The sequence below is a fragment of the Amblyomma mixtum genome, chromosome 7, assembly GCF_055824585.1.
Source record: "Amblyomma mixtum isolate Tamu chromosome 7, ASM5582458v1, whole genome shotgun sequence".
Taxonomy (NCBI): domain Eukaryota; kingdom Metazoa; phylum Arthropoda; class Arachnida; order Ixodida; family Ixodidae; genus Amblyomma; species Amblyomma mixtum.
This window is the reverse complement of record NC_143018.1, coordinates 34,865,260-34,890,916: the sequence shown is the minus strand read 5'-3', so window position 1 is coordinate 34,890,916 and position 25,657 is coordinate 34,865,260. Positions and strand designations below refer to the sequence as shown.

The 25,657-nt window shown below is 50.5% G+C and overlaps 1 protein-coding gene across 7 annotated transcripts in view; it reads left to right on the top strand.

Moving 5' to 3' along the window:
* LOC149335624 (uncharacterized) overlaps positions 1-25,657 on the top strand; it is a 366,902-nt gene that overhangs the window by 50,033 nt on the left and 291,212 nt on the right. The window contains exon 1 of one of the 7 annotated variants that reach the window (XM_089552216.1): positions 23,157-23,175. The exons of the other annotated variants lie outside the window; for them this stretch is intronic. The gene's annotated coding sequence lies outside the window, so the exon portion shown is untranslated. Of the gene's footprint in view, positions 1-23,156; positions 23,176-25,657 lie in introns of those variants that run through there. 7 annotated transcript variants of the gene reach the window in all.

Sequence of the window (25,657 nt, the reverse complement as noted above, 5' to 3'; positions counted from 1 at the left end):
GTTCACACCAATTCTGGGTGTTCTGTTTGTGCAATGTTCAATTACAATCAGCATGAAAACTGCCCTGCTTGTGCCGCCGAAACATGATTCGGTCTGGTGTGACGGTCACTTGCTCTGCAGTAAAAGTGATGTAGTACAAACTGTACTAATAGTGGCCAATAGTACGAGTAGTTGCCAACAGTACCAATACTGCTATTGGCCAATAGTAAGTGGCCAATAGTACCAAGTGGCCAGCTGTGCTTATGTGTTTTGTTTGCAATTCTTGTAAAAAATAAACCTTGATAGAGCCCTTTATTCCGGGTAGGCTAAAATTTAAACTTTGATCAAGCGCGAAGTAGTCACCTCTATATTGATTTGAACTCTACATATACGTGTGTATATGCCCCGTTAGGTACGATAGCACCGGCATCACCGTCGATGCAGTCGCTGGCATATTGTTCGTAGCTATAATTTTGTTCCGGAAATATTCGATCTCGGTTTTCCCAGTGTTACGATGTTTACCTTTTTTTATTATTCTTTGCCGTAAGCTGTCAAGGACGGGAGGATGCGGAGACACGCGTTTCGGTCTGGGTCTGCTAATGTGGCGTTTTTGTTGTTATTTTCTTTGTTCAGTCTTCGCTTCTGCTTTGCCGTTGTTAAGGGCTGCACAATTGACCGTATACCTGACGCTCGATCCCTCATGTCTGATCGAAGCACACCGGCGTGTGTAAAGATAAAGAAATACAAAGCAGCGTTTGAGCGGTGTCCATAGCTATGCACGTCTCGGCTAATTCCGGGCTCGTCACGGCTGGTGTGGCGCAAAAAGTGACAAAAAAACAAAACAACGATACGACGAATGAAAAAAGGAAAGATGCCTGCACGCACATACGCGAGCTATTCCATGTTCTCTTCTGCGAGTTCTAATAACTTTTTCTGTCACCGATCTTTCTTTTATTCGTTTTTTTTCACTCTGTGGTCTGTCCGACCGACGTGTTTGAGTTTTTTATTTTTTTCTTCCTTTACGTCCGCTTCCGCACAAGCTCTGATTGGCTGACGACGCCTGTCGAGGAGGTTCCGTTTCCTGTCACGTGTCTGCACTCGGACGCAGTGTCTCTCCCTCGCGCCGTCTGCCCCCTCGGTTATGAGCTTCGCTTTTCTCATTGTTTTATTTGTTTTTTTTTCTTCGTCTTCCACACACTCGAAGTGTGTGTCTGCTCTGCGGTGACCGCACCCAACGACGTGCGGTCACGGCCGAGGTACTTTTGCGAGGAGCATAATTGAACCCGAGCGCGAAGGTATATATGGGAGTGGTGGAACAGGGGTGCTGGGTTGGGGGGAAGGGGCCCGAGGGAGGGGGGTGGGGGGATCCCTTTGTTTTTCTCTACGAGCCCGGAACATGTGACAACCTTGAGTTCGAGACCGTGTGTTCGTTGTGTGATATATACGCCCCTCTTTTGTCTTTGCTGCCGCATTGGCGCGCTTAAATGTCATCGTAGCGGCTGGATGACTTAGCCCTAGAGAGATGACGTATGGCTTTGGGGGAAAAGGTGAAATGTATAGTGGTACTGACGGCCGAGATTTTTAGCCCCCTCCCGAGGTTGCGGTTTTCCTGCGTATACGCGTTCGCGTGTTGTATTGTATTCTCGTTTTGCATTTTGTATTTTTGTATTTCAAACGTAGGTCGGGCGTAGGCAGTTGCGCTCACAGGAAACTCGTTTCGCTAAAATCTCATTCCGCCAGCGTTGCCCGACTGGGAGTCGCTTTTCGAGCGGTCCCTCATTCCGAATTTTGAAACAGCTAGGGCGCGCTCATTTTTTTTTTCTCGCTTGCGTGTCTCTAGAGGCCGGAGAGTCTAGCAACCATGATTGAGATACTTTTTTGTTTTGTATCTATCTTATTTTCTCGTCATTTCCCTTTGCTATGCGGTCGTGCCGTAGCGGTGTCTCTGTAGCCGTCCGATAATTTTATGAACGGGTAACTTTTTTTGCGAAGCACTGCAATGACACAGTTTTGGGCGCGGTTCGCAAAACTTTCCGAAGGTGCTTTTCCTGCTTTTATTGTCGCATTCAGTTCTGTTTAGGCAGAGGTCAAGTTTAGCAAAAATGCGTTTATACAAGGAAGTGATTTTACCGAAATGACCTTTCCCTGTATCCGCCTGGTTGCACCCTAACCCCTATCCCAACGTTTAACCGTTCTCTTTTGTACACCCGCAACATATACACGGGCTTTGGAGCTCGCTACAGCAGCGCTGACAGGACGCCTGTGTTCGTATTTTCCTTCTTTCTGCCCGGGTTGTGTTCGTGACCGGAATGAATTAAAGCGAGCGCCTCGGGATACCGGTCGTCTTTGCGAGCAACATTTTTTTTTGTTGTTGTTTAACTTCGGCGCACTAACATGCGTTGCCACACCTACTAACGCGGCAGGCACGCCCGGCCTTGCGCCCAGGCGTGGAGGAGAGGACCATGAAGTGTGTAGTGCAAAACATATTGACCGCTTTGTCTCGAAGCGCGCGCCTTTGCTGTAGTGGAGGATATCGAAGCGGCCCTCGCCTGTGGACAATGTAATCTTGGCTGGGAGCTGCATTGTGTTCACTGCAACGATGCCCAAGGTCCTCCGCTTTTGACCTTGAGGTCCAGTGTTTCGACAGCTTGAAGCAACGGCTGCGTTTTAATAAAAGCCGCCTGTGCGGCTGCTGACAGCCTTTAGCTTTGGACTCTTAAGGTGAAGTGTGGCATACCCCCCCCCCCCCCCCCCCCCCTTTGTTTTTGAGTTCGTAGCGGAGGTGAAACTGTTGTCGTCGTTATTGCAGTCAAACAGTTGTTTATCGAAGCAAGCCGTATACGTGGTGTGATGTTGGATATAACGAGAGCTGTAGAAAGCGCTACATCGCTTCGTGTCGGTATACAGGGTCAGTCACACTTAGAGGGAACACGGCTCCGCGTATCCACGTACAGGGTCAATCACACTTAGAGGGAACACGGCTCCGCGTGGCTGCTCACACGCGGATTGCTATTGCGACGAAGTCAGTGGCAAACCCGTGCAAAGGGGCAGATGACACAAAGCACCATGTCGAGGTCCCTCTTCTCGTGCGGCTCTCTGCATTGATTCATGAACGGGTTAGATGCAATGGCACTCCGCAGGTACGTGGACGCGCGGAGCCGTGTTCCCTCTAAGTGTGATTGACCCTGTACCTGCGGAGTGCCATTGCATCTAACCCGTTCATGAATCAACGCAGAGTGGCGCACGAGAAGAGGGACCTCGACGTGTTGCTTCGTGTTATCTGCTCCTTTGCACGGGCTTGCCACCGGCTTGGTCGCAATGGAGCTTGTGTGGCCACGCGGAGCCGTGTTCCCTCTAAGTGTGATTGACCCTGTACAGCGTAGGACAGGGGTCTCAAACATGCCGCCCGCGAGGCTTGATCGCGCGGCCCGTGGTCAATATAAATTTCAGCGTTTGTTCTGGCCCCCCCTCCCCCCCAAAAAAGAAAAAAGAGATGAAATTTAAAGGATCAACACCACGGACTAACCATTCGTTACGGGGAGTAAGCGTTGCATTTACTTCACATTTACCCGGTTTCGTCTTAGTGTGCGACAACTGCTGCTTCAGAGATTTCTTACAACACGGTATCGGTCGGGATTGCATGAGTTGAGGTATTTCATCGCTAACTAGTTTCCGCTCCCGAGGCCCGCCGAATTGTAGCTTGAGCTCGTGCTTGTCTCTCTTTTTGTGTTGGTTTCGTCGAATGGAATTTTTGAGCGTTCGTGGAAGGAGCGAAACGAGGAATTGCAATGTTTAGACACCAGAAACCGCGTTTTTTGGTGAGAAAGCACTACTCCACTGGGTTAAACCCAGAGAAGAATCTTGTGGCGTCCCTGACCCTGAGGGTGCAGATCAGCTTCGCCGGCTACTGCTCGTGAGAACTTTGCTATCGCCGCTGCCGATTACGCCTCGTTCTAAAGTGCAGTACACTCTCGCGTTGTGCACTGAACATTGTCGTCTTCTTCAACTAATACTTCTATCGAACTAATATACGTACTCACCCGCTGTGCATTGCACATCGTCGTCTTCATCAACTATAATACTATACTATCGAACTAATATCGTCGCCAGACGTGCCGACGACCCGTCAAAGCAAAACCATGAATCTGGTTGACTTATCGTTGGCTACATACATGCTTTCGTATAATTCTACTTGCCACTTTTTTAACGGGAAGAAAGGACCCGTCCAGATTCCACGCGTCTCAACTATAGGGGCGCGCGGCTCTGCGCGGAACTTCCCTGCCGCCGTCGTTGACAAATGGCGCGTTTCTGTGTCGGACGGGCTCATTAGAGCGTTCGCTGGCGCCGAAAATACCTCCGGCGCCCGCGCTTGGACGGGCGGCATAAGTTAGTGGAGAAAAGTCACCCCGGAAAGTTCTTCGGTTACCTCGCCGCGAACGGGGCTTTACCTGACGGGAAGAGTTGCGTACTCTTCCGGTGTTTTGTCCGTGACATATGTATGCATATTACGAGTTTATCATTTCCGAGCGAAGGGGCTCGCATGCATGCGTGGAGTGGTTTTTTCCCGGTGTCTGGGAATCCGCAGACCGCGCATTATTTGTGTGCGGCAGTTTTCCGCGAACAGGTGAACGGGTCGGTTTTGGCCGGGGCCTTGAATCGGAGCGTGCGTTAATTATTTAGTCTTGCAGCAAATAAAAAAAGCAGAAGACTTTGCGAAGGAGCTTTCTGCGGAGGTTCTGGAAAAGTGTTCACGAAACAGACTTGTCGCTGCATGGCTAGAGCTGTTGTTACCTTTTCCCATGTTATTCCTTTGTCATTGCCTATCTTCTCGGTAGCCTGAGCTTTCAGCGCGGTTTGCATCGTCCTCGAAAAAGTGATTGCGCGTGCGACATGGGCAGAAGAAAAAAAAAGCAAACTGTTCTCGTGTGACTGTGTCTGGGATTTTTGATTGTTTAAAATGAGCTAGGCTTTCTTCTCTCTTTTATTTTTATTTTCTGCCAGTCACTGTGACGTAACTGATGTGTTGTGAAGTGTGTAATTTTGTGCAGTGCGTGCGGTAGCTAACTGTGTAGTTTGCTGTGTAATATCCTTGCACATCTTGCCCAATTTTTCCTTTTTGCGGAAAGTTAATCTAATATAGCTATTATTATTATATTCAAATGTTCGATTGAATTAAAAAATATATATGAAAAGGCATAAAAAAAACGAGAAGCGCGACTGTTTCCTTGTCTTTCTGTTCGGGCTTAAATTACAGTTCGGCGTAAGAAAACCCTGAGAAACAGTACGGTGACGAGCACTTACACGCGAGAGAATGCAGACACGATAGCAAGGGGTTAACTGAGCTAAACTTAACGCACCGCAGCCTGGTTTTTTTCAAGAAACGAGCTTCGAGAATGACTGCTGACTGGCACGGGTTCTCTAGGAGCGAATAATATATATGGTAGCCTTTGCTAATCCTATCTGCCTCACTCGAGAGGAGGTACAGTACGGTCCACTGTTAAAGGGAACATGCGATCGCGCGACCTCCGCACTTCGCGGAGCGCTGCCGCCGAGAACTTGTGGGAATTGTCGGCACAAGACGCATGCGCAGTAAGCATGGTGGCTGGTCATTCCGCGCATGCACCGGACGCCGTCTATTCTCGCCGCATCTAGGCGGCAGGGCTTCGTGAAGCGCGGAGGGCACGCGATCGCCTGTTCCCTTTAACAATGGACCGTACTGTACCTATCAGCAACGAATGAAACTTGAACAAGACAATTGAAACACGAAGGGCAAGATGAGAAACATTAACCGCGGCAACGTACCTCAATACCAGCGCAGGTTGATTTCACTTCGAAGGCCCGAAGACTGTCGCTCAACGTCGCTTGCATTTCCTCTCATTGAACTATTATGCTTGTGTTTTTCTGTTGCCACTTCAGTTTTGTTCTCGTTTAATTTTGTTGCTGATAGTACCTCGGATGCGCGCTGTCAGCGCCCGTTGAGATTTATACTTGCATCTGGATCAGCGACGCAAAGCTGAACGCGACGTACGGTCAGTTTATAATTGATTAATTAATTAATTAACATGCCTATCCAACAGTGCAGTCCGCTAGGTGGTACGCCGCATTGAAGGAGGGCTGTGGATGAACTTAGACCACCTGGGGTTCTTTAACGTGCACTGACATCGCATCGCTCAGCACACTGATTTATTTCACATTTCGCCTCCATCGAAACGCGGCTGCCACGACCGGGATTCGGTCTCCAGCCAACTCGAGGTCAGTAAACCACTGAGAAACGGCGGTGGGTTACAGAGCATCATAGTCACTGAGCGCCGCTGGTAAGCATCAGTCAAGGAGCAAAGCGGCAATAGGGGGCTAGTTGGCTGTACTATCAGCAACGAGTGAAACGCGAACAAGAAAACTGAGGTGGATGCACAAAAACACCAACGTATCAGCTCCTGGAGAGGAAATACAAGAGAGGCTGATTAACACTTCTGGAAAAAGAGCCTTCGCGCCTTCGAAGTTAAAGGGCCACTGCCCAGGGTCCGGACATTTTTGAAAAACAAGCCCACTGCATAGATGAGGCATCGAAGATAACCTCTGCAAAATACTAGAGCCATGCGCGCCCCGAAAAGCTGCGAAAATTCAAATCAAAGCCCGCTCGTTCTTTCCTTCAATAAAAACGGCCCGGCCCACTACTCTGAACCCCGTTGACGTCATGGGGGGTTACTTTCGCTAAAGGCACTCCATTGGTTCATCGTTCTGACTGACGGGAGAAGGCTGGGCGTAGCCTTGGCGTCGCGTCGTCTGCACAACACTTTCCGCAGCGCCTTCTGTTCTGGCTCATGCCTACAAACCCGCATGAAGGAACAAAAAAAAAAAAACTGCGGAGGGAGCGTGCGGCGACAGCCTTGAACCCTAGCCATAAAAAAAAAAATAGTAAAACTGAGGGAGTTGGTTCGCCCCCCCCCGCAGTGATCACGTCACGAGACGCTCTGCGTGCGCGCTCCCTTCTCAGTTTTTTTTTCTTCTGTGCAAGCCCCCCAAAACAAGGTTTTAATTAGTAGTGCAGCAGAGCCTTTCCCTCGCTCGCCCACTTGACCGCTCCGCACAGACACCGCTTATCCTTTGTGCATCTTGCGTACGCCTTGACTCCAATGAACGACATGGGCTTCGGAGCGGAGAAAAGGCACAAACACACAGAACACAAACACACATGAAGAAAAGCAAACGGGCGGTTGCCGGGCCCGCACTTCCCCGTGTGTTTCGAACAGAACCGACTTCCGCCCCTCCGCTCGTGAAGCGGTGGGGAGGCCTAAAAAAAAAATGAAAAGGTGGCTCGCTAACTGGGAATGACAAACAGATGTATGAAAGGATGCGCTCGCTAACAAGTCTAGGTGGTCGAGCCGATCGCGCCTCTCGATCGTTCAGTGTGCGCGCCCGCAGCGCCCCCCCCCCCTCCCCTCGAACAGACCCAGCAGCAAAAACCAAGAAAAGAATTCTATTGAAGGCGGGGCCATGACGTACCCTGTGACGCACTCCACAGACACCACGCCTCCGGCTTACGTCGGAGAAGGAAGGGGTGATTTTGCCTTGCCGAGCCTACTCGACGAGGAGCGGGAGAGAAGAATTTCGAGGAGGGAATGGAAGGAGAGGAGGCTCGCTCAAAGAGAGGTAGAGAGTGTCTGCTGCCCTGGGGTGGGCAGGGGCCCTTTAAAAGAACCTGAGCTAGTATTGAGCTTCTCCTAGTTAAAGGGCCCGTGCCCACCCCAGCGCAGCAGACACTCTCTACCTCTCTTTGAGCGAGCCTCCTCTCCTTCCATTCTCTCCTCGAAATTCTTCTCTCCCGCTCCTCGTCGAGTAGGCTCGGCAAGGCAAAATCACCCCTTCCTTCTCCGGTGTAAGCCGGAGGCGTGGTGTCTGTGGAGTGCGTCACAGGGCGACGTCATGGCCCCGCCTTCAATAGAATTCTTTTCTTGGTTTTTGCATTTTCTCCGCACACTGAACGATCGAGAGGCGCGATCGGCTCGACCACCTAGACTTGTTAGCGAGCGCATCCTTTCATACATCTGTTTGTCATTCCCAGTTAACGAGCCACCTTTTCATTTTCTTTTAGGCCTCCCCACCGTTTCACGAGTGGAGGGGCGGAAGTCGGTTGTGTTCGAAACACACGGCGAAGCGCGGACCCGGCAACCGCCCGTTTGCTTTTCTCCATGCGTGTTTGTGTTCTGTGTGTTTGTGTCTTTTCTCCGCTCCAAAGCATATGTCATTCATTGGAGTCAAGGCGTACGCAAGATGCACGAAAGATAAGCGGTGTGTGTGCGGAGCGGTCAAGTGGGCGAGCGAGGGAAAGGCTCTGCTGCACTACTAATTAAAACCTTGTTTTGGGGGGCTCGCATAGAAGAAAAGAAACTGAGAAGGGAGCGCGCACGCAGAGCGTCTCGTGACGTGAACACGGCGGGGGGGGGGGGGGGGGGGGGGAGGGGGCGAACCAACTCCCTCAGTTTTACTGTTTTTTTACTTTTTATGGCTAGGGTTCAAGGCTGTCGCCGCACGCTCCCTCCGCAGTTTTTCTTTTTTTGTTCCTTCATGCGGGTTTGTAGGCATGAGCCAGAACAGAAGGCGCTGCGGAAAGCCTTGTGCAGACGACGCGACGCCAAGGCTACGCCCAACCTTCTCCCGTCAGTCAGAACGATGCACCAATGGAGTGCCTTTAGCGAAAGTAGCCCCCCTTGACGTCAGCGGGGTGCAGAGTAGTTGGCCGGGCCCGTTTTTGAAGGAAGGAAAGAACGAACGGGCTTTGATTTGAATTTTCGCAGCTTTTCGGGGCGCGCATGGCTCTAGTATTTTGCAGAGGTTATCTTCGATGCCTCATCTATGCAGTGGGCTTGTTTTTCAAAAATGTCCGGACCCTGGTCAGTGGCCCTTTAAGGTAAACTCTTATTTTGAGTTTGGTGGTACAGTTGTCCTCGCGTTTCATTTCTTGCTGATTGTACAGTCTTTGTCAAAGATGTTCAGCCCAAGGGGTTTGCTTCCAAGCTGGATAGCGGGGCTCTTTAGCACCTTTTACAGTCCTAAGCTTGGGAGGGTTGATGACATAAGTTCCTCCCGCCTTCGTGAGATTAGGGTCTCTGAGTATGCAAGAGGAGCCGCTCTGAAGGGCCCAGACCCCTTGGGCTGTATACTTTTGACAAAGACTGTACATGCTATTCGATTACCGCGCTACCACTGAGACTACACGACGGATCAGGGAACAACAGCGAAGACCACTAAGACAAAGCGCCACTGTCTTGATGTCCTTCGCTGGTGTCCGCTTAACCGTCGTGTAGTGCCCAAGCGGTGGCAGGCTAAGCGAGCACCGGCTAGTAAACAACCGAACGCGGTCGTCAACACGCGGATGTTTATTTCCACGCATAGCTGGTCACGCGATCGAGCCCGTCTCCCACTCTGCCCGGGGCTCCCCGGGGCGTGCCGATCAGACGGGGGATCACATTGTTAGCTCGCCGCTGTGACACACGTCTTGGCGGCGGCGGCGTCAGCCACCGTGGCGTGCACACGCGTGCGCAGCCGTCGTCCGCCACGCGCTGTCGCGTCTTCGTCTTGACACGCTCGGCTTCTTCCGCGCATTCGTTCGCGCAGTGGAGCCGACCGGTCTCCACCGGAGGAGTTGGGGGACCCGGGGAGTCGGTGACGTCATGGGCGCCCGGCGGGAGCTCTTCCTTCGATGCTGTCACTGGGCGGGTCCTTTGTCACACCGGTGGGCCCCCTTGTCTGTCGCGCCTCATGGAAGTGCTCGGATCGCCCCGCCGCTGTGGCTCAGTGGTTACGGCGCTCGGCTGCTGTCCCGAAAGAAGCGGGTTCGATCCCGGCCGCGGCAGCTGAATTTCGATGGAGGCGATATTCTAGAGGCCCGTGTACTGTGCGATGTCAATGCACGTTAAAGAACCCCAGGTGGTCGAAATTTCCGGAGCCCTTCACTACGGCGTCTCTCATAGCCTGAGTTGCTTTGGGACGTTAAACCCGAATAAACCAAACCAAACCAAGTGCTCGGATCCGCTGCAGATAGTGGGCAGGGAAGATGGAATCCTTGACGACGGGCAGTGAACACTGGGTGGGAGGGAAGTGTCTAGTTTAGCTAGGGGTTTAACGTCGCAAGGCGACTCAGGCTGTGAGGGGCGCCGTAGTGAAGGGCTCCGGAAATTCCGACCACCTGGGGTTCTTTAACGTGCACTGACATCGCACAGTACACGGGCCTCTAGAATTTCTCCTCCATAGAAATTCGGGCGCCGCGGCCGGGATCGGACTCGCGTCTTTCGGGTCAGTAGTCGAGCACCATAACCACTGAGCCACCGCGGCGGCAAGTGAACACGGAGTGTGAGGTGGGGGTGGGAGGAAAGTGTCTAGTTTAGTTAGCTCAGTTAGTGGTTTGACAGCGCAAGGCGACTCAGGCTGTGAGGGACGCCGTAGTGAAGGGCTCCGGAAATTTCGACCACCTGTGGTTCTTTAGCGTGCACTGACATCGCACTGTACACGGGCCTCTAGAATTGCGCCTCCATCGCAATTCGGCCGCCGAGGCCGGGATCGAACCCGCGTCTTTCAGGTCAGTAGCCGAGCGCCGTAACCACTGAGCCACCGCGGCGGGGACGGAGGGAATTTTCAGTCGGCTGGCCAGCGTTGTGACGACGTTTTGCCAATGTTCTGAATGCGTTGTCATAACGTTGGGACATCGTTCGGACAGCGTTTAGACGGCGTTTTGCGTCTGTGCCAGACGAAGAAGCTCTTGCTGAAGTGTTGGTAACCGGACTGAGACTTCCCTCCTGCTGCGTTTTTTTTTTTGGTTTCTTGGAGTCACGGTGCCCCTGTTTACAGTGCAGACTTTATGTGAAGAACGTAATTGGTCTTGTACGCCGTGTAGTGGGGCTCTTGCAACATCCTTGGTTGTCGTAACTTTTGGGAAGGCTGAGAACGAGAGTTCCTCATTCCTTCAGGATGTCATTGGAAAGCTGACGATACTTAAAAGAGCCGCACAGCAGTGCCCAGGAGGGTATACGTATTTGGCTCTTTACTTATCTTGGCAAACGCCGCAGCCATACCGCAGTCGTTTTATACCTTTACCCCGAATTACACATTTTACACCTTTGCCCCGAATGCCTTGTTTTCTGCCTGGACTCCCCGGGGTGTGTTAATAGCCTCGGCGTTCGGCTGCTGAGTCGGAGGTCGCGGGATCGAAACCCGGCCGCTGTGGGCGCATATTCCAATGGAGAAGAAATGCTAAAGACGCACGTGTGCTGTGCGATATCGGTGCACTTTAAAGAACCCCCTGATGTGCGAAATTAATCTGGAGCCCTCCACTATACAGCGTCCCAGGTGGTCGAAATTATCCGGAGCCTTCCACTACGGAGTCCCTCCCAGCCTGAGTCGCTTTGGGCCGTTTAATTACATAAACCATATTTGCAAGTCAGTTTCGGTGGAGGCGAAATTCTGGAGGCCCGTGTACTGTGTACTGTGCGATGTCAGTGCACGTTAAAGAACCCCAGGTGGTCGAAATTTCCGGAGCCCTCCACTACGGCGTCTCTCATAGCCTGAGTCGCTTTGGGACGTTGAACCTCATAAACCAAACCAAACCGAAGCCATTTCCCGCTGCGCCCACTATCCTCACTGCTACGCTTGGAAATACCTGATGATGATGATTGTAGTGATATGTGGCTCTACCGTTTGTATCAGATCGGTGCAGTACTGCGCCTGAACCCGGTGCAGTACTGCACCCTGCAGTATAAAGTCCTGCAGTCCTGCAGTAGAAAGTACTGTAGCGCCGCCTCGTGGCGTCACCGCGAACCTCTCGCCGTCCTTGGCGCGGCGAGTCGAAGGCCGTTTCCGCGTGCTGGGAGGCATGCCTTCATGTCCCATCCACGGCGGCGGCGGCGTCCCAGCGTCGCCGGTATATGGATCGCACGACTCTTCCCAGCTATCTGGCGCTTCTTCATACTTCGGTTTTTTGAATTAGCGATTCCGCGAGCGTCGTCCCCACCTGGCATATGAGCCGCGTGCCGCCTCTGCGCGTTAGGCGACGCTGCTCCGTTTTCTCTTTTTATTTTTTATTTTTAATTCCCCCATCTTGCATTGTTTTATTCTTTTTTTCTTCGTGTATATATGTGTCGGGAGCACCGTCGCGCAGCGAGCGCGATGGAAATCAGGGACACGAAGAAAAGACGAAACAAAACAGAAGAGCGACCGGTCAGCATAACTGTGGTTACGAGGACGGATCGGGCCTGGGCGTGATGCTGTTTGTTCCGTGCAGTACGGCTTGATCGGCGTGCTGCCGGCATATACCCTGCTGAGCACCTTTATCGTACCAACTTTTAAAATTTTTGCCGCGCGAACCGCCCGCTCATTTGCGTCGAAACTTTGCACGGGGCACCCATATTGCGGTGACTTTTGTATCGTAGTGAGTTTGAACAACGGCACTTACCTGGTTCCCGCCGTGCGTGATGCAAGCTCAGAGTCGTCTGCGCTGAGATCGAGGGACCGAATGCCGGGCGTACTACGTAGGCTTGAGGGCGTGCGAGTGTGGGTCCAAGCCACTACACTCTAAACACGAATACTACACCTATATGGGTGTAAAAAGGGAGTAAGCTGTCCGCTAGCGAACTCTCTTTTATAAAAAAAAAGGGGGGGGGGGAGGCTAGATGACAGCTTACCTACTTTTTACACCCATATTGGTTCACAGTGAGGGTGCGCATCGAGACGCGCCAATTGCCCTTAGCAATCCTAGTGGCTAGAGACGCGAAAGAGGTGGCACTGCACCAAATATTTTTCTAATAGATTTTTTTTCCACCCAAAGCCACTCTGCTGAAGAAGCTAAAACCTTCGTCAAAGTTGTAACGCCCGCCAACGCGTCAGTGCTACGTGCCAAAGCTGAAATGCAGGCTTTGAGGCCCGCCGTTTAGGGGAGGACGTCGGGTTAGTTTCCACCGCTGCTGGGAGGATTCTTTAACGCGCATCCGAGTCTCGGAACATGGCATTATCGCGTTTCGCCTCCATCGGAATTCTGCCGCTGCGGCAGCGATCGAAACGGCCGAAGTTGTGCTGCGCCCCTCGGCTACCACAGTAGGCCGAATAGGGTGCTTTCGGAGCCCCCCCCCCCCCCCCCCCCCCCCCCCCCCCCCCCTCCCCTTTCCCGTTCTCCTACATAGAAGAAACTGAGCGCCGGGTCTGTTTCTGCGTCCATTGCTGCTCGTGCTCGCGGGAGCAGAGAGCGAACAACAAAGGGGAATTGCCCGCTCTCGCTCGCCGTCCACTGCTAAGCGCGATCGTCGCGGCTCTGTTCAATTTCGCGTGCTTGGACCGAAGTTGGAGCGCGCTGTGCTCGTCGCGCATTGGTGATAGTGCGTGCCTGCGACGTAAATAATTATTCCCCCCATCGAACGGCTGAGCTGATCGCCATTTCCGGTGCCAGAGTCATTAACGAAGTGGAAAGTGTATCGATTAGGAGAAAAAAAAAGAAGGAATGCAGGCTTGGAGTAGGGGGCGGGCCGAAGGGACGTGTTTATTGAGTGCGAAGTTGGAAGTTTTTTTCTTTTTTTTTTGTCTGGAGTCGATTCGACGGCTAGTCTCGGTGCCCGCTGGGTGAAGGCTGGGTTCAGACTTTGTGTGTTTTTCTCTGGATTGAGTTGCAGACTTCGATGCTGCAGCCTTCGCTGCACTTATCAGTCTCACAGCCGGGCCGAGCACTTCGTTTTGCGTATCTAGTCTGGTGTATTTTGTTGCGTGGCGTTTTTTGACGGTGCTAAATGAATTAGTGGTGATCAAGGGTAATCTCTCTATGTAATGAACACTCTCTTAACGCACTGGTATACTGTTATTACGCGCGTTACTTGTGTCATGCGCAACTAGTTACTGGGATTTCACTGTGAAAAAAAAAAATTCGCAGGGACACTTAATTAAATTACGTATTGGCAGTGCGGTTGCATTAGAGGATGTTGATGGCTTAAAGTTTTGTGTCATTTCTTCATAGTTGTGTTTGAAGAGCCTTACACGTGTGTCTGTACACAACCAGACATATCTTCGGTTCATCTAGATGGCATAGGGCTGCGGACTCACTCATGAGTCGACTCACTCTGCCACATTCATTGTGAGGGGTGAGTGAGTCCGGGCTCACATTCAGATCATGATCTGAATCGTAAGTCCGGACTCACATTCAAATCGTAATCTGAGTCGTGAGTTCGAGCTCAGGTTGCGAACATGGTCTGTGTTTTCGCGACAACGGCGTGCGCGTAATAGTTTTCCCCTCTTCGTTTATTTATTTATTTATTTATCATCATACCCACAGCGCCATTGGCTGGCATTACAGTGGGGGGGTAGAAGAAAAAGTACACAAATGCCACCGCGTGCAGGTGGTTACAAAAAAAAGATAACAATGAGATAGAAAGAACACGGAATTATTATACACAAAAAAATGTCACAGCATGGAAGAAAATGAATCATTTGATAATATGGACACTACTTCCTCAGGCAGCTTGTTCCATTCCGAAACCGTTTTGGGGAAAAAAGACATTTTAAAAAGGTCAGTCCGGCACCTGTATTCTTTAACTTTAAGTGAATGATCTCTACGTAAAGACACGTAATCAGGGTTGGCTATATATTTGGTTCTGTCTATTCCAGTTCTAGAATGAAATATATTATGAAATAATTTTAAACGCAGTACTTTCCTACGTTTTTGAAGTGAGTCCCAACCCAAAGATTTTTTCGCGCTCGTTACACTAAAATATCGCCCATAGTTATTGAAAACAAAACGAACGGCCAAATTCTGAACTCTTTCTAGCTTTTGAACCTCAATCAAGGTTTTCGGATCCCAGACTGTGCAAGCATACTCAAGTATGCTTCTAACGTTTGTATTATACAGCAGTTCTTTAGTCTTTAAAGGGAAAAGTTTAGCGTTACGTCGCAGGAAACCTAAAACACGACAGGCTTTGGCAGTAACGAAATTCACGTGACGATGCCAAGACATTGAACTTGTTAAATATACACCAAAATATTTAAATTCCAACACTGAAAGCCGTCTGCTATTATTTATGTTGTAAGTGAAAATATGGGGAACCTTCTTTTTAGTGAAACACATATGTACAGATTTTTGTAAGTTAATATGCATTCTCCAGTTCTCACACCACTGGGCCACTTTACACAAATCCTGTTGTAATGCATCGCAGTCACTTTGATCGTTAATAATTCTATACAATACACAATCGTCCGCAAAAAGACGCATGTATGAAGAAATACCTGAAAAGATGTCATTCATGTAAATTATGAACAGCAATGGGCCCAAGACGGATCCCTGAGGCACCCCTGATGTTACTGCCACCTCATGCGATTGTTTCCCGTTGACAACAACACATTGACGCCTAACGCTCAAATATTCCTTTATCCACCTAATAACGTTCTCATTTATGTTGTACCAGTATAATTTTTGTATTAATAAGGAATGTGATACAACGTCAAAGGCCTTCTTAAAATCTAGAAAAATACAGTCAACAGAATATCCCTTATCTAAAGCACTTGACAGGTCGTGTACAAATTCGGTAAGCTGGGTGACACACGAGTAACCACTGCGAAAGCCATGTTGATTAGTATTTAATAATGAATGTATACTAAGATGATTCATAATACTAGTATAAAACACATGCTCTAAAACTTTGCATAATACACTGGTCAAGGACACTGGTCGATAATTTGAAACAACATTCCTAGGTCCCGATTTATGTATAGGTACAACATTAGCAAGCCTCCATTCATCAGGCAAGGAGCCTTCCTGTAATGACTTTGTGAAAAGAATTTGAAGGTACCTTGACAACGCAAAAGCGCAAGAAGAGAGCAGGATCGTGGGTAAGCCGTCCGGACCGGTGGCACTGTTATCTTTTAAGCGTTCTAAGAGCGACACAATTCCTCGCTGATCAAATTCAATGTTCTCCATGGGTTCCGTACAGTTCAAGGCAAGGCGAATATCGGCAGGGCTATTGCTGTCCTCAGCAGAAAAAACTGAGCTGAAAAACGTGTTAAAGCACTTGGCTTTCTCCAGATTATCATGAACGATACTTCCGTTGTGATCGAGTGGCGGGATAGACAATTCATCCTTTCTGTTTTTTTTTTATGTACTGCCAAAATTCTTTAGGGCGATCCTGGATACGCATGTCGAAAGACTGAAAGTAGGTAAATTTAGCCTCTTTGACCGAAGCATTCATATCCTTTGTAATCTTTTTTAACTGATCCATGTTATCTTCCGACGGATTTCTTTTGAAGCGCGCATATAGTTGTTGCCTCTTTTCAACGACTCTGCGCAGCGCTTTTGTGAACCATGGCTTGCTTTTGCTGCGACGTTTCGTCATCACCCATGACGGCACATGCTGCTCACGCAAATCAAAAAGTTTGGGACATGTGAGGCAGTATGGGCTCAAATTAGACTTTTAAATGGTAAATTATTATCAGTTTGCTCGTTTTACAGGCCACCTGGAAATCAGCTTGAACCCATCAGCGACCTAACTGATATGATTGAAACTGTTAAAACTGACTGTTTAGTTGTTGGAGGTGACTTTAACATTCCTGAATTAGACTGGAGCTCAGGATGTCTTCCGTCTAGAGCCAATTCCGCAGTAGGCAAAGAATTGTTAAATCTGTGCAATTCATTCAGCTTATCCCAATTAGTGCTGCAGCCAACCCGTGGCAACAATGTTTTGGATTTATTATTCACTAACCAACCATCGGCAGCTTGTTCTACCCTTGTAGTGCCCGGTATCAGTGATCACAGTTGTGTTTTAGCGGAAATGAACTTTCAGTATGTTAAACTTGATGACTGTGGCAATCGGCGCATTTACAGTTACCGAAAGGCAAATTTCCCCGAGATAGCCTGGGCACTTGAATCCTATGTCGATGTGTACGAAACATTGTCTGATTCACTCAGCGTTGATGAGCTGTGGCGCACACTGACAGCCAAACTTTTTGATTTGCTTGTTGCCTCTTTTCAACGACTCTAACAGCCGAGGGAAGGAAAAAAAAAATGCGAGGACACTTTGGCTGCTAAAGTGTTGAGAGGCGAACGCCGAGGACACAATGCCGTGACGACTTCCAGTGGATGTGACGTCACTCCGTTCCCGTGGCTATATCGATACCCAAATTGTAAATCTCTCGGGGGTCTTAAGTGTTAATTACGTTCAATTACGCATTTGTCCGTCTAATTTGACGCAAATGCGACATTTTCCCGACCATTCTGCGCCAATTTTCACTATGCCGTGACGACTTCCGGTGGATGTGACGTCACACCGTCCCCCTGGCTATATCCACGTCGGCGCTATTTCGACGCAACTTAGACATTTTGCTTATAATTAATTAACTAATTAAACTACACTCATTAAACTTGGTTTATAGGCTCACTTTTTCTTCCTCTATCTGATACAACAATTGGTTTTCTTCTATCTTTTTTAGTTTCCGAGTTATACGCGTGCGGCACGCTTTGCTAACGGACCACAGTATGAGCCATTAAAGGCTTTCGCCTTAATATTTACTGCCGCGAATCAAACAGTGGCGCCGCGATGTCGTCGCGGTGCGGTTATGAGTCACGCGACCAATGCGCGCGCTGCCTTTTGTGTGGGCGAAAGGGGGAGGGGGTTTTCCGCCGCGGTAAGCACGTGGGGGTGAGAGCGCGATGAAGATCTTCTCCGGCAACGACCGCGGGCGACGAGGACTGCGAGCGAAGTATTTCCCCCTGCGCGGCAGAGGGCCGCGTTGACGCCTTCTTTTCGCTCTGCCGATCGAAGAACGTCATCGCGTGCGTGGAATACCTGCGCTCAGGAACGCCGCGGACGGGTTGTGCGCTATGCGGAAACAGCAGCTGGAGGGGATGTCGGGATGGGGAGGCGTTTTGTTTTGTTCTATTATTTATTACTTTGTTCTTTCTTTTCTGAAACGAATTTCTTACTCTCTCGGTTCCTTCTATTTCTTCTCCCTCTCTTTTTAAACGCATAAAAAAATCTCGCATAACGGTACTTTTAATAGCAGCGACTGCGTAGCTATGTAGTCGGTTGAGCGGCGGATCGCAATTAATGAGCCCGTTATCTTCTTAGATGGTATCTTATTTTCTAACATGCGCCAAAATTGGCCGTGTATTTTGTTCTCTTTCTTTTTGCCATTTTAACTCGCGTATCATATAGCTGCGAAGCCTGTGGCATCCGTCGTCAATGCTTTCAGCTCCGCGGTTAGCGAATCAGTGCTCTCAGTCGTTACCCCCTCGTGGATGTCGAATTTCATGAGCAGTCTGTGCGCCGGTTTCCATGGACTATAAGGTCAGAGAAGGAACTTTTACAGGCTAACGCAGCCACCTTAAACACGGCACAAAGTTTCCGACTTGTTCAGCTTAAGCATATGAACGCATATGCAGCGCAGTGGGAGCTCACAGAAAATGAAACCGTCATATACCAGAAGGTGTCGAAGACAGAAACTGGTCACGAGTCCATGTTGTGGGAGATATAGTCGGATAAACCCAGGAACGAAGCGGCGAACGCCTCTCAAAGGGGGCGCTCCAACCAACGGCGTCTAGAGGTTTTTAGGACGTCGCGGTTAATCCATGCTTAACCCTCTGATTAACCACGGATGAACCGTGACGTCATAAAGATTAGTGGACGCCATTTGCTGGAGGGCCTCTTTTGAGGGTCATTTGCCGCTTCTTTCTTGTGTTAGTCGAACTTCGTTATAACGAAGTTGAACGGACCCGTCAATTACTTCGTTGTAGCCATAGCTTCGTTATAGCCAGTTTTGGCCCTTGGTTATATCCATTATTTCGTTATAAACCGTTTCTTTATAACGAGGTTTGGCTGTATAACAGTACAGTGCTGACGTAATTTTTGTTTCACTCCCGACCCCTTCAAACGAGGTATTGCGCAGCGAAAGAACGAACACTTGAAAAGAGGGACCAGAGAGCGAGGAGGGTTGGGAGACGGGGGAGGCGCCAGTGTTGGGTGAGGTGCTGAATTCCGAACATCATTGTCACCCCTGTTTAGACTGGAAGAACTCGGCAGAACTTTCCAACTTTCTGTGGCTGCTCACCCTGCAGGCACACCGTCCAGCCAGCGGTGCTAGAACGAACCCCCCCTCCCTCTCTCTCTCTCTCTCGCTGTGTTTGTCTCCCGCCTTTTCTTTCGGCGCCAATTCCGTCCCGTAGTTGAGTCACGTTTATTTGTCCGCGCCAACAAGAAGTGGCACATGTTGAAACTAGCGCGCCCCGCGCAGTCAGTTAGCTTTTCTTGCGTGCAGTGTAGCTATATACCCTGTGTGTCACTAATACCGTGCAGTGCGCCGTGGTAATAGCTGAGGGCCTGCGTCATCCATTCAGACGGCTGCTTGTACGTAAGAATGTTTTTGTGACTGGTTGGCCCGTCACGACAGTCAGCCAATAGGAGAGCCTCTGTCGCCCGTGTGCGGGAAGAATTTTTTTGTTTTTATTTTAACTATGATGTGCCTTTCTTGCAATTGGGGCTCCAGCGCACCTGGCCATGCAGCGCCCCCCGACGTAAGCCCGTGCTTTGACGGCGCACTGCACAGTTTTACGTTGACGAAAGTGAAAAGGGGGCTTCGTAGCTGCCGGTTTGCCAAGTGTGTATAACGCTTGCTACACGTTCGTTCAACGCCGCTGCCTTTTATATATACTGCGCCAGTATATATATATGAGGGCGTGGGCGGCTGGTTGGTGGCGGGTCGGTCGTTTGCCGCGAGTAAATATACCTTGGGCCGCGCTCGGGCACCCTCCTTGTTTCCAGCTTTGTTGGCGCGATTCATTCCTTCAGTTTCTTTCTTCCTTTCTTCTTCTGTCCAGTTCCCACTCACCGTATTGGCCTTCCTGATTCTGCAGCGTTGGCTTTGTTCCGAGCCCTTCTCTTTTAATGTTTCCCGACCCCGGCTATAGTCGTAAAGAGGAAGAACCCTTCCTGTCTCCTCCGTCATCGTACGGTTAGGTTTGTCTGCAACCCTTACTATTGTTTTCCTTTGTCCGCTGGGGCGGGGGGGCTAAAGCTGTATACTACTGCTTCATGGTGGGCGGGCGACACTTGGCAGTGTTCGCTGGTCGACGACCCGAAGTTTGTAAGTTTTAGTTTGTGGCCGCTGCGTCTTCAGTTTCTTTGTGTTTTCAGCCGGGGAGACACGTCCCCTTTGTTCTGTCACCGCGCTGATGTCTCGCTTTGTTGGCGGTCTTAAACCAGCCGCGCATTGCACTGGAGGCATACCGGCACAAGGAGAATTTTCTCGTGATGCTCCCATCCTGCCGGTCTCGTTTCCACTCCTCCCCTGTTTGCATCCCGGAGGTAGGAACTATAGTCTGCCACAGCCGGGGTCACAACTCATGAACGAAGCGACTTTTCCACGTCAAAGGATCCCCTTCCAGCCTGTGGCGTCGGCCGATTCTCATGTCCCTGCTAGCGTAACAATGCAGGGAGTGGCAGGTGAAAGGGGATATTCCCCTCCCGCCATTGTCGAGGATAGTCCGCTCGTTGCATTGTCACGCTGCTCCCTGCATTGTCAAGCTAGCAGGTCAATCAGAATCGGCCGACGCCATTGGCTGGAAGTGGCTTCTTTGTCAGGGAAAATCTGCTTTGTTCTTGAGTTGTATCCGATTGTAGTAGTGCAATCTGTCGCCTGCGGTGGTGCCTTGTGCGGCCTAATTTGGTTCTGTCGGCGGCTGTGGACTCTCTGCGTCCTAAATCTGTCCGTTGTTTTGTGGAAGACGCTTTTTCAAGTGCGCTCCTTTTGTTTCGGTGTGCGTGGACACTCGCCGTGTCTTGTCTGTTCCACGTTGCTCCTATTCGAGTTTTGTACTTTCTGCCCTCCGTCATCGGCTCAAGTGAGGTCGCGCTGGTTACTCACAGTGGAAATTGGTTCACACAACGGTCGTCCGTACGCCATTTAAGTAAGCCGGGCAAGTACGACTTGCTCTCAGTATCCGTTTCCTGTCAGCGTTGTCCTCCTCCTCCTTAACACGTGTGTTACTGCATTAGGACTCAAAAAGGATGAATTACATTCAAGGGAAGAGCTTTCTTTCTCTCTTTTTTTTTTTCAGTGGGTGAAACCTAACAAGGAGTGATGATGGCTGTCCCTGTGTCCACACAGCTTAAGATGCTGAGCGCGGTCCAACTAGGAAGTCTGTCGGTGAAAGTTGTCAGATCCCGGTAGGCCTCGGCGCAATCCACCGCACGTGTTGGTGGTGGTTGTCGGGAATCGGATCCTGCTTCGCTGCAGAGGCACACAGGGCATTTCGGTACTCCAGCCTCCCGTACTTCCCCTCGCCACCTGTGACAGTTGGGTCATTGTGCGCGACGAGCTGCGGAGCGGAGCATCGCGCCCTATATGTGCGCGCGCGAATCTTCGCCTCCACCTTGTCGGCTTGGATTTCAAGTCCGAGCGATTTTTTTTTGTTTGTTCACTCGCCCGCGCGCTCAGGTGCCGACGCGGACACTTGATCGGTGTGACGTACCGGCCGTATGCTCTGCGCGTGTGCGCGCGCGTCAGTTCGAGATACCCGGCGACGATTTCCCACGGTCTCGTATCTGTATCGCGCGCTGTCTCCCACGGTGCTCCCAGCTAGTTAGATGCAGTGCTGCAGAGGCTGAGAGCGGTGTGTCGCCATGTGTGGTACCCCGCTTTGCGTAAGCCCAATGAGAGCGACGCCTTTCAAATGCTTAGCGTTTACAAGGCCCCCTCTCTAGGTGCTTTCTTCACGGGTGTTCGTTGTCCGGCGTATAGTCCAGATAAATATGTCCAGAAATAAACGTTTCAAAGGAGACTCGCCTGAGCACATCTGCCTGGAAGCCTTTAGACTGCAGTGCTGCCTATCGATCAGACCCTTCGAGTGGAGAGCCCCTCGGAAAACCCATATAGTGGACCGCGTAATTGCGGGTCTGGAGTTTGGTTAGAACCAAATATGGCTGAAAGAGGAGGTAGGGAAGTATGTGCTAATGTTGCTTCGTGGCTACTTCGTTTGAAGCCGCGCTGTAATGCACAGTGCACGTTCGGCGGCGAGGCGCAGCGGCTGTCAGGTCCTATGTTCTTGTGTACTTTACTGTTCATCCTATAGTTTGTTTTGTCGGTGCTACTTCCGGAATACCTGTAGATCGTATGGGTTGAGACTACTTTTGGGAACGGATGCCAGTTTTGGTTTCCACAGGTGCTTCTTTCAAATCACGCCTGAAAATCTGTTTACTGCACCTACAGGTGGAATCAGCAGCACCGCCGATGCCAGATGCTTTCGAAGAGTGTAATGTTAGTATCACTCAGGAGACCCATTGCAGCGGAGAGCTTGGCGCAGTTTCCTATCCCGACGAGCATTGATATGTTTCTTGGAGAGCCCACGAGGGATCTATACTCGTGGTCGACTTTCTGTGGCACTGCAGCCGAGGCTAGGCAGGAAAGGGAAGGAAACGGTCATTTTTCTCCGTGCCGTGGGCAGTAGGTAGTTCGCTCACTCCCCATGACAGGGGGACCAAGGCTTGTCTTCCCTTTCCTGCTATTGCCTCTGCTGCACTGCCACAGAAAGTTGTCCGCGAGTATAGGAGGCTCGTAGTGCATGCAATTACCGCGATTCTACAAGAACAGGTGCGGAGAATCGGTGATTACTCATCCTCTTCCACTGGTCCTTGAAAACGCTCCTTTCAGCGACATCTTTCTGTGTCGTGAGACTCGTTTTTATTTTTTAGTTGTCTGGGAGAGATCAGGCGTTGGCCGTCTGCTATCCCCAACAGTTGCGCCGCCAGCGTTGGCCGTGCTGTATCGCATATCGCTGACCCCCACCCACTTGACAGTTGTGTCAGTCCGTTCGAATTTTTCGGGAATGACGAGACGGTCTTCTTATCGCGGGGAATATACGCTTAGCTGCTCCGCGTCTCACATATGTGGCAGGGAAAGAGTTTATCTTTCTTTCCGTAAGCGGCTGCGAGTGGATAGAGGAGTATCTTGTGAGGAGGGCTGGAGCAAAAACCCCGCCATCTTCCTGATACGTGCAACGCTACGCGCCCTGTTCGACTATGACGTCACGGGTTACGAAGTTCGCGTTTCGTTTTGTGTGACGGTTCGTGCGTCCACCGTAGGGCAGCCAAGTAGCTGTGTAAGAGCTTCGCTCACTTAATCGTTTCCTCTTCAGACGCGCGCGCAGTCGTATTTCGCTAGGACGGCAGATGCGCAGTTGAGCAGGTAGGCACTCCTGCATTTATTTCCCGTCTCACGGCTTGTTCAGAGTTGAGAGGAGCGCGAGGCGATGGCTTGAAAAAAAAAAAAAAAAATGTGCCGCCCGCACGCGCTTGCGAGCGCCAACCGCACGAGTCCGGAAGCCTTTACGTCGCGCTGGTAGTTTAATTCCGCTCTGCTGGCAAAGAGTTGGGAAACGGAGTAGCGTAGAGGTTTTGATTTATTATGTCGGTAGCGGTGCGGCGTCGCAGATGGTGATAACGACAGTGTAGAGTGGACTATTAATCTGCGGACGGGAGGCTGCCTCCGATGTTCGGGGCGTGTCCCGAGCGTGGCGAAAAAAAAAATGAATATGTGGTGAAAATGAAAATGACGGGGAGAGCTGTACGATGCCCCCCCCCCTTTTTCCCCCCCTCTCGCCCATGAGAACGCTCCTTTCGGATACTAGCTCCACCCACATGCGCCAGGCATACATACATCACGTGACCACTGAGGTCACAAATCAGTGGAGAGAGTCAATTGTCCAGCGAGTTAGTGCAAAGTGTGTGAGTAAACAAGGGATCAACGACAAAGTGCCAAACGGGTCAAGGATAATGCTATACTATAAGTGTGTGAATAAGGGAATGAGTGGGTAAGCAAGCGAGTCAACTATAAAGTGAAGTGCATGATCCTGCTACAGTCAACCAAAACCTGAGTGAAAAAAATTGGCAGTTATTTAGCTCTGGTTAAACCTCAAGGATTGCGAAAGCAACGAGTAGAGAGGCGATGGAGCGCGCGGCAGCGACGGCGGCACCTCCGAGTCACCCGCACAGCGACGGCGGCGGCAGCACCAGCTGTGCACCGTGTGACGTCACCGCTCCTCGCGCATGCGCAGTATGACCTTTGATGAGCTGCGCGAAATAGCTCGGCGACTCACGTAGTGTTGCTTTCGCAATAAAATTCAGTGAACGGGTGAGCGAGCGAGTCGAGGGTAGTGTGAACAGATGAATTTTTGAGTGAGCGAGTGAATAGGTAAGTGAACACGCGAGCTATAGCGAGTCAACGATGGGGTGAGTGCATGAATGCGTGAGTGAGTGAATGAGCAAATAAATTAGTGATAGAACGAGTGAGCAAACGAGTGAAGAATAGTGGGAGCGGGCGAATACGTAAGTGAATACGTTGGCGATCGACCTGCCGAGTCAAAGACGAAACGCGAGAGTGAACGTGTAAATGAGCGTATACGAGCGATTGAGCAAGCTTGTCGGCGGTGAATTAAATGAGGGAACACGTGAGTACGGCGTCAGGCGAGCGATTCAGAGGGAGTGCGCGAGTAAAAACGAGCATGTGAGCAAGGCTCACGAGTGTTGCACGGGGAAACCTGCGCGAGTTTTCGCTTCCGCGTGTACGTCGTCGCCGTGACTGTGTTCCGTGCTGGGGAGTCCCCGTGACACGCCACATAGTAGCGTTCTCTGCGCGCGTGCCTTTGTTCGACGTATCGACCGCGAACATGCACTTTTGGGTCGGTGCTCACGCGATGGCAAACTCTTCTCGACGCTCTGGGCGAAGCTTTTCGAGGTTCGCGAGTATTGACTGCCCGAGTGAATTGTTACTATACCTAACGCTGCAGCTGTGGCAGCGAACACGTCGCGTGTGTTTGTGTATAGCTTGTGTTTTGGCAATAATGGAAAGGAAGGACGAACATGATTTCACAGTGACCTGTATAGGTGCAGTGAAAATAATGTGGAACACTATTTTGAACACGAATACGCCTGTATGGGAGTAAAAAGGAACTAAACTATCCTCTACACTCTGTACACAAATAAACCTACATGGGAGTAAAAAGGGAGTTGTTCTACAGCGAACTCCCTTTTGTAAAAGGGTGTGTGCTATGGACAACTTTACTCCATTTTTTACTCCTCTCTGTTTAGAGTTTCCGGTGTTAGAACTTTTCGCACGCGTTCCGCACAGGAAACGTGAAGGTTTCTTTCTTTTTATATTTTTTTTTGGGGGGGGGGGGGGTTATAAAAGAGGAGCGTTGGCGGGGTTTTATAGCGTGCTTATTATAAAACACTTCCTAGTTTTCATTTGGCAAAACGTGAGAGGAGTTAGATCGCCGAAGCGGGCTCGGAATGATCGCCGCGACTGCACTGAGTGCGCTGTATATTTTGTCGGCAAGAAGTGTCAAAGCAGTGTCACTGCCCGGTGAAGCCGAGGCATTGTAAACACATTTCTTCATGTGCTCCTCCGCCTCCTTACTCCCATCGCTCATTCACTCCCTTACTCGCACTCACTCTCTCTTTTTCTTCTTCCCTACACCTCACGCATTCTTCTCGGCTTCCCGCGTCACGGCTGTCGCGAAGCTATGGATGAGTGGATGACGTCAGAGGTGAGGGGGCTTCGAAACACGACGGTGACGCCACCGCTCATCTGAGTGGCACCCTCCCGCGGAGACGGCGTCAACGCGACGTCTGCAATGTTGGTTTTCCCAGCGTGCCACGCGTGCCTGTTC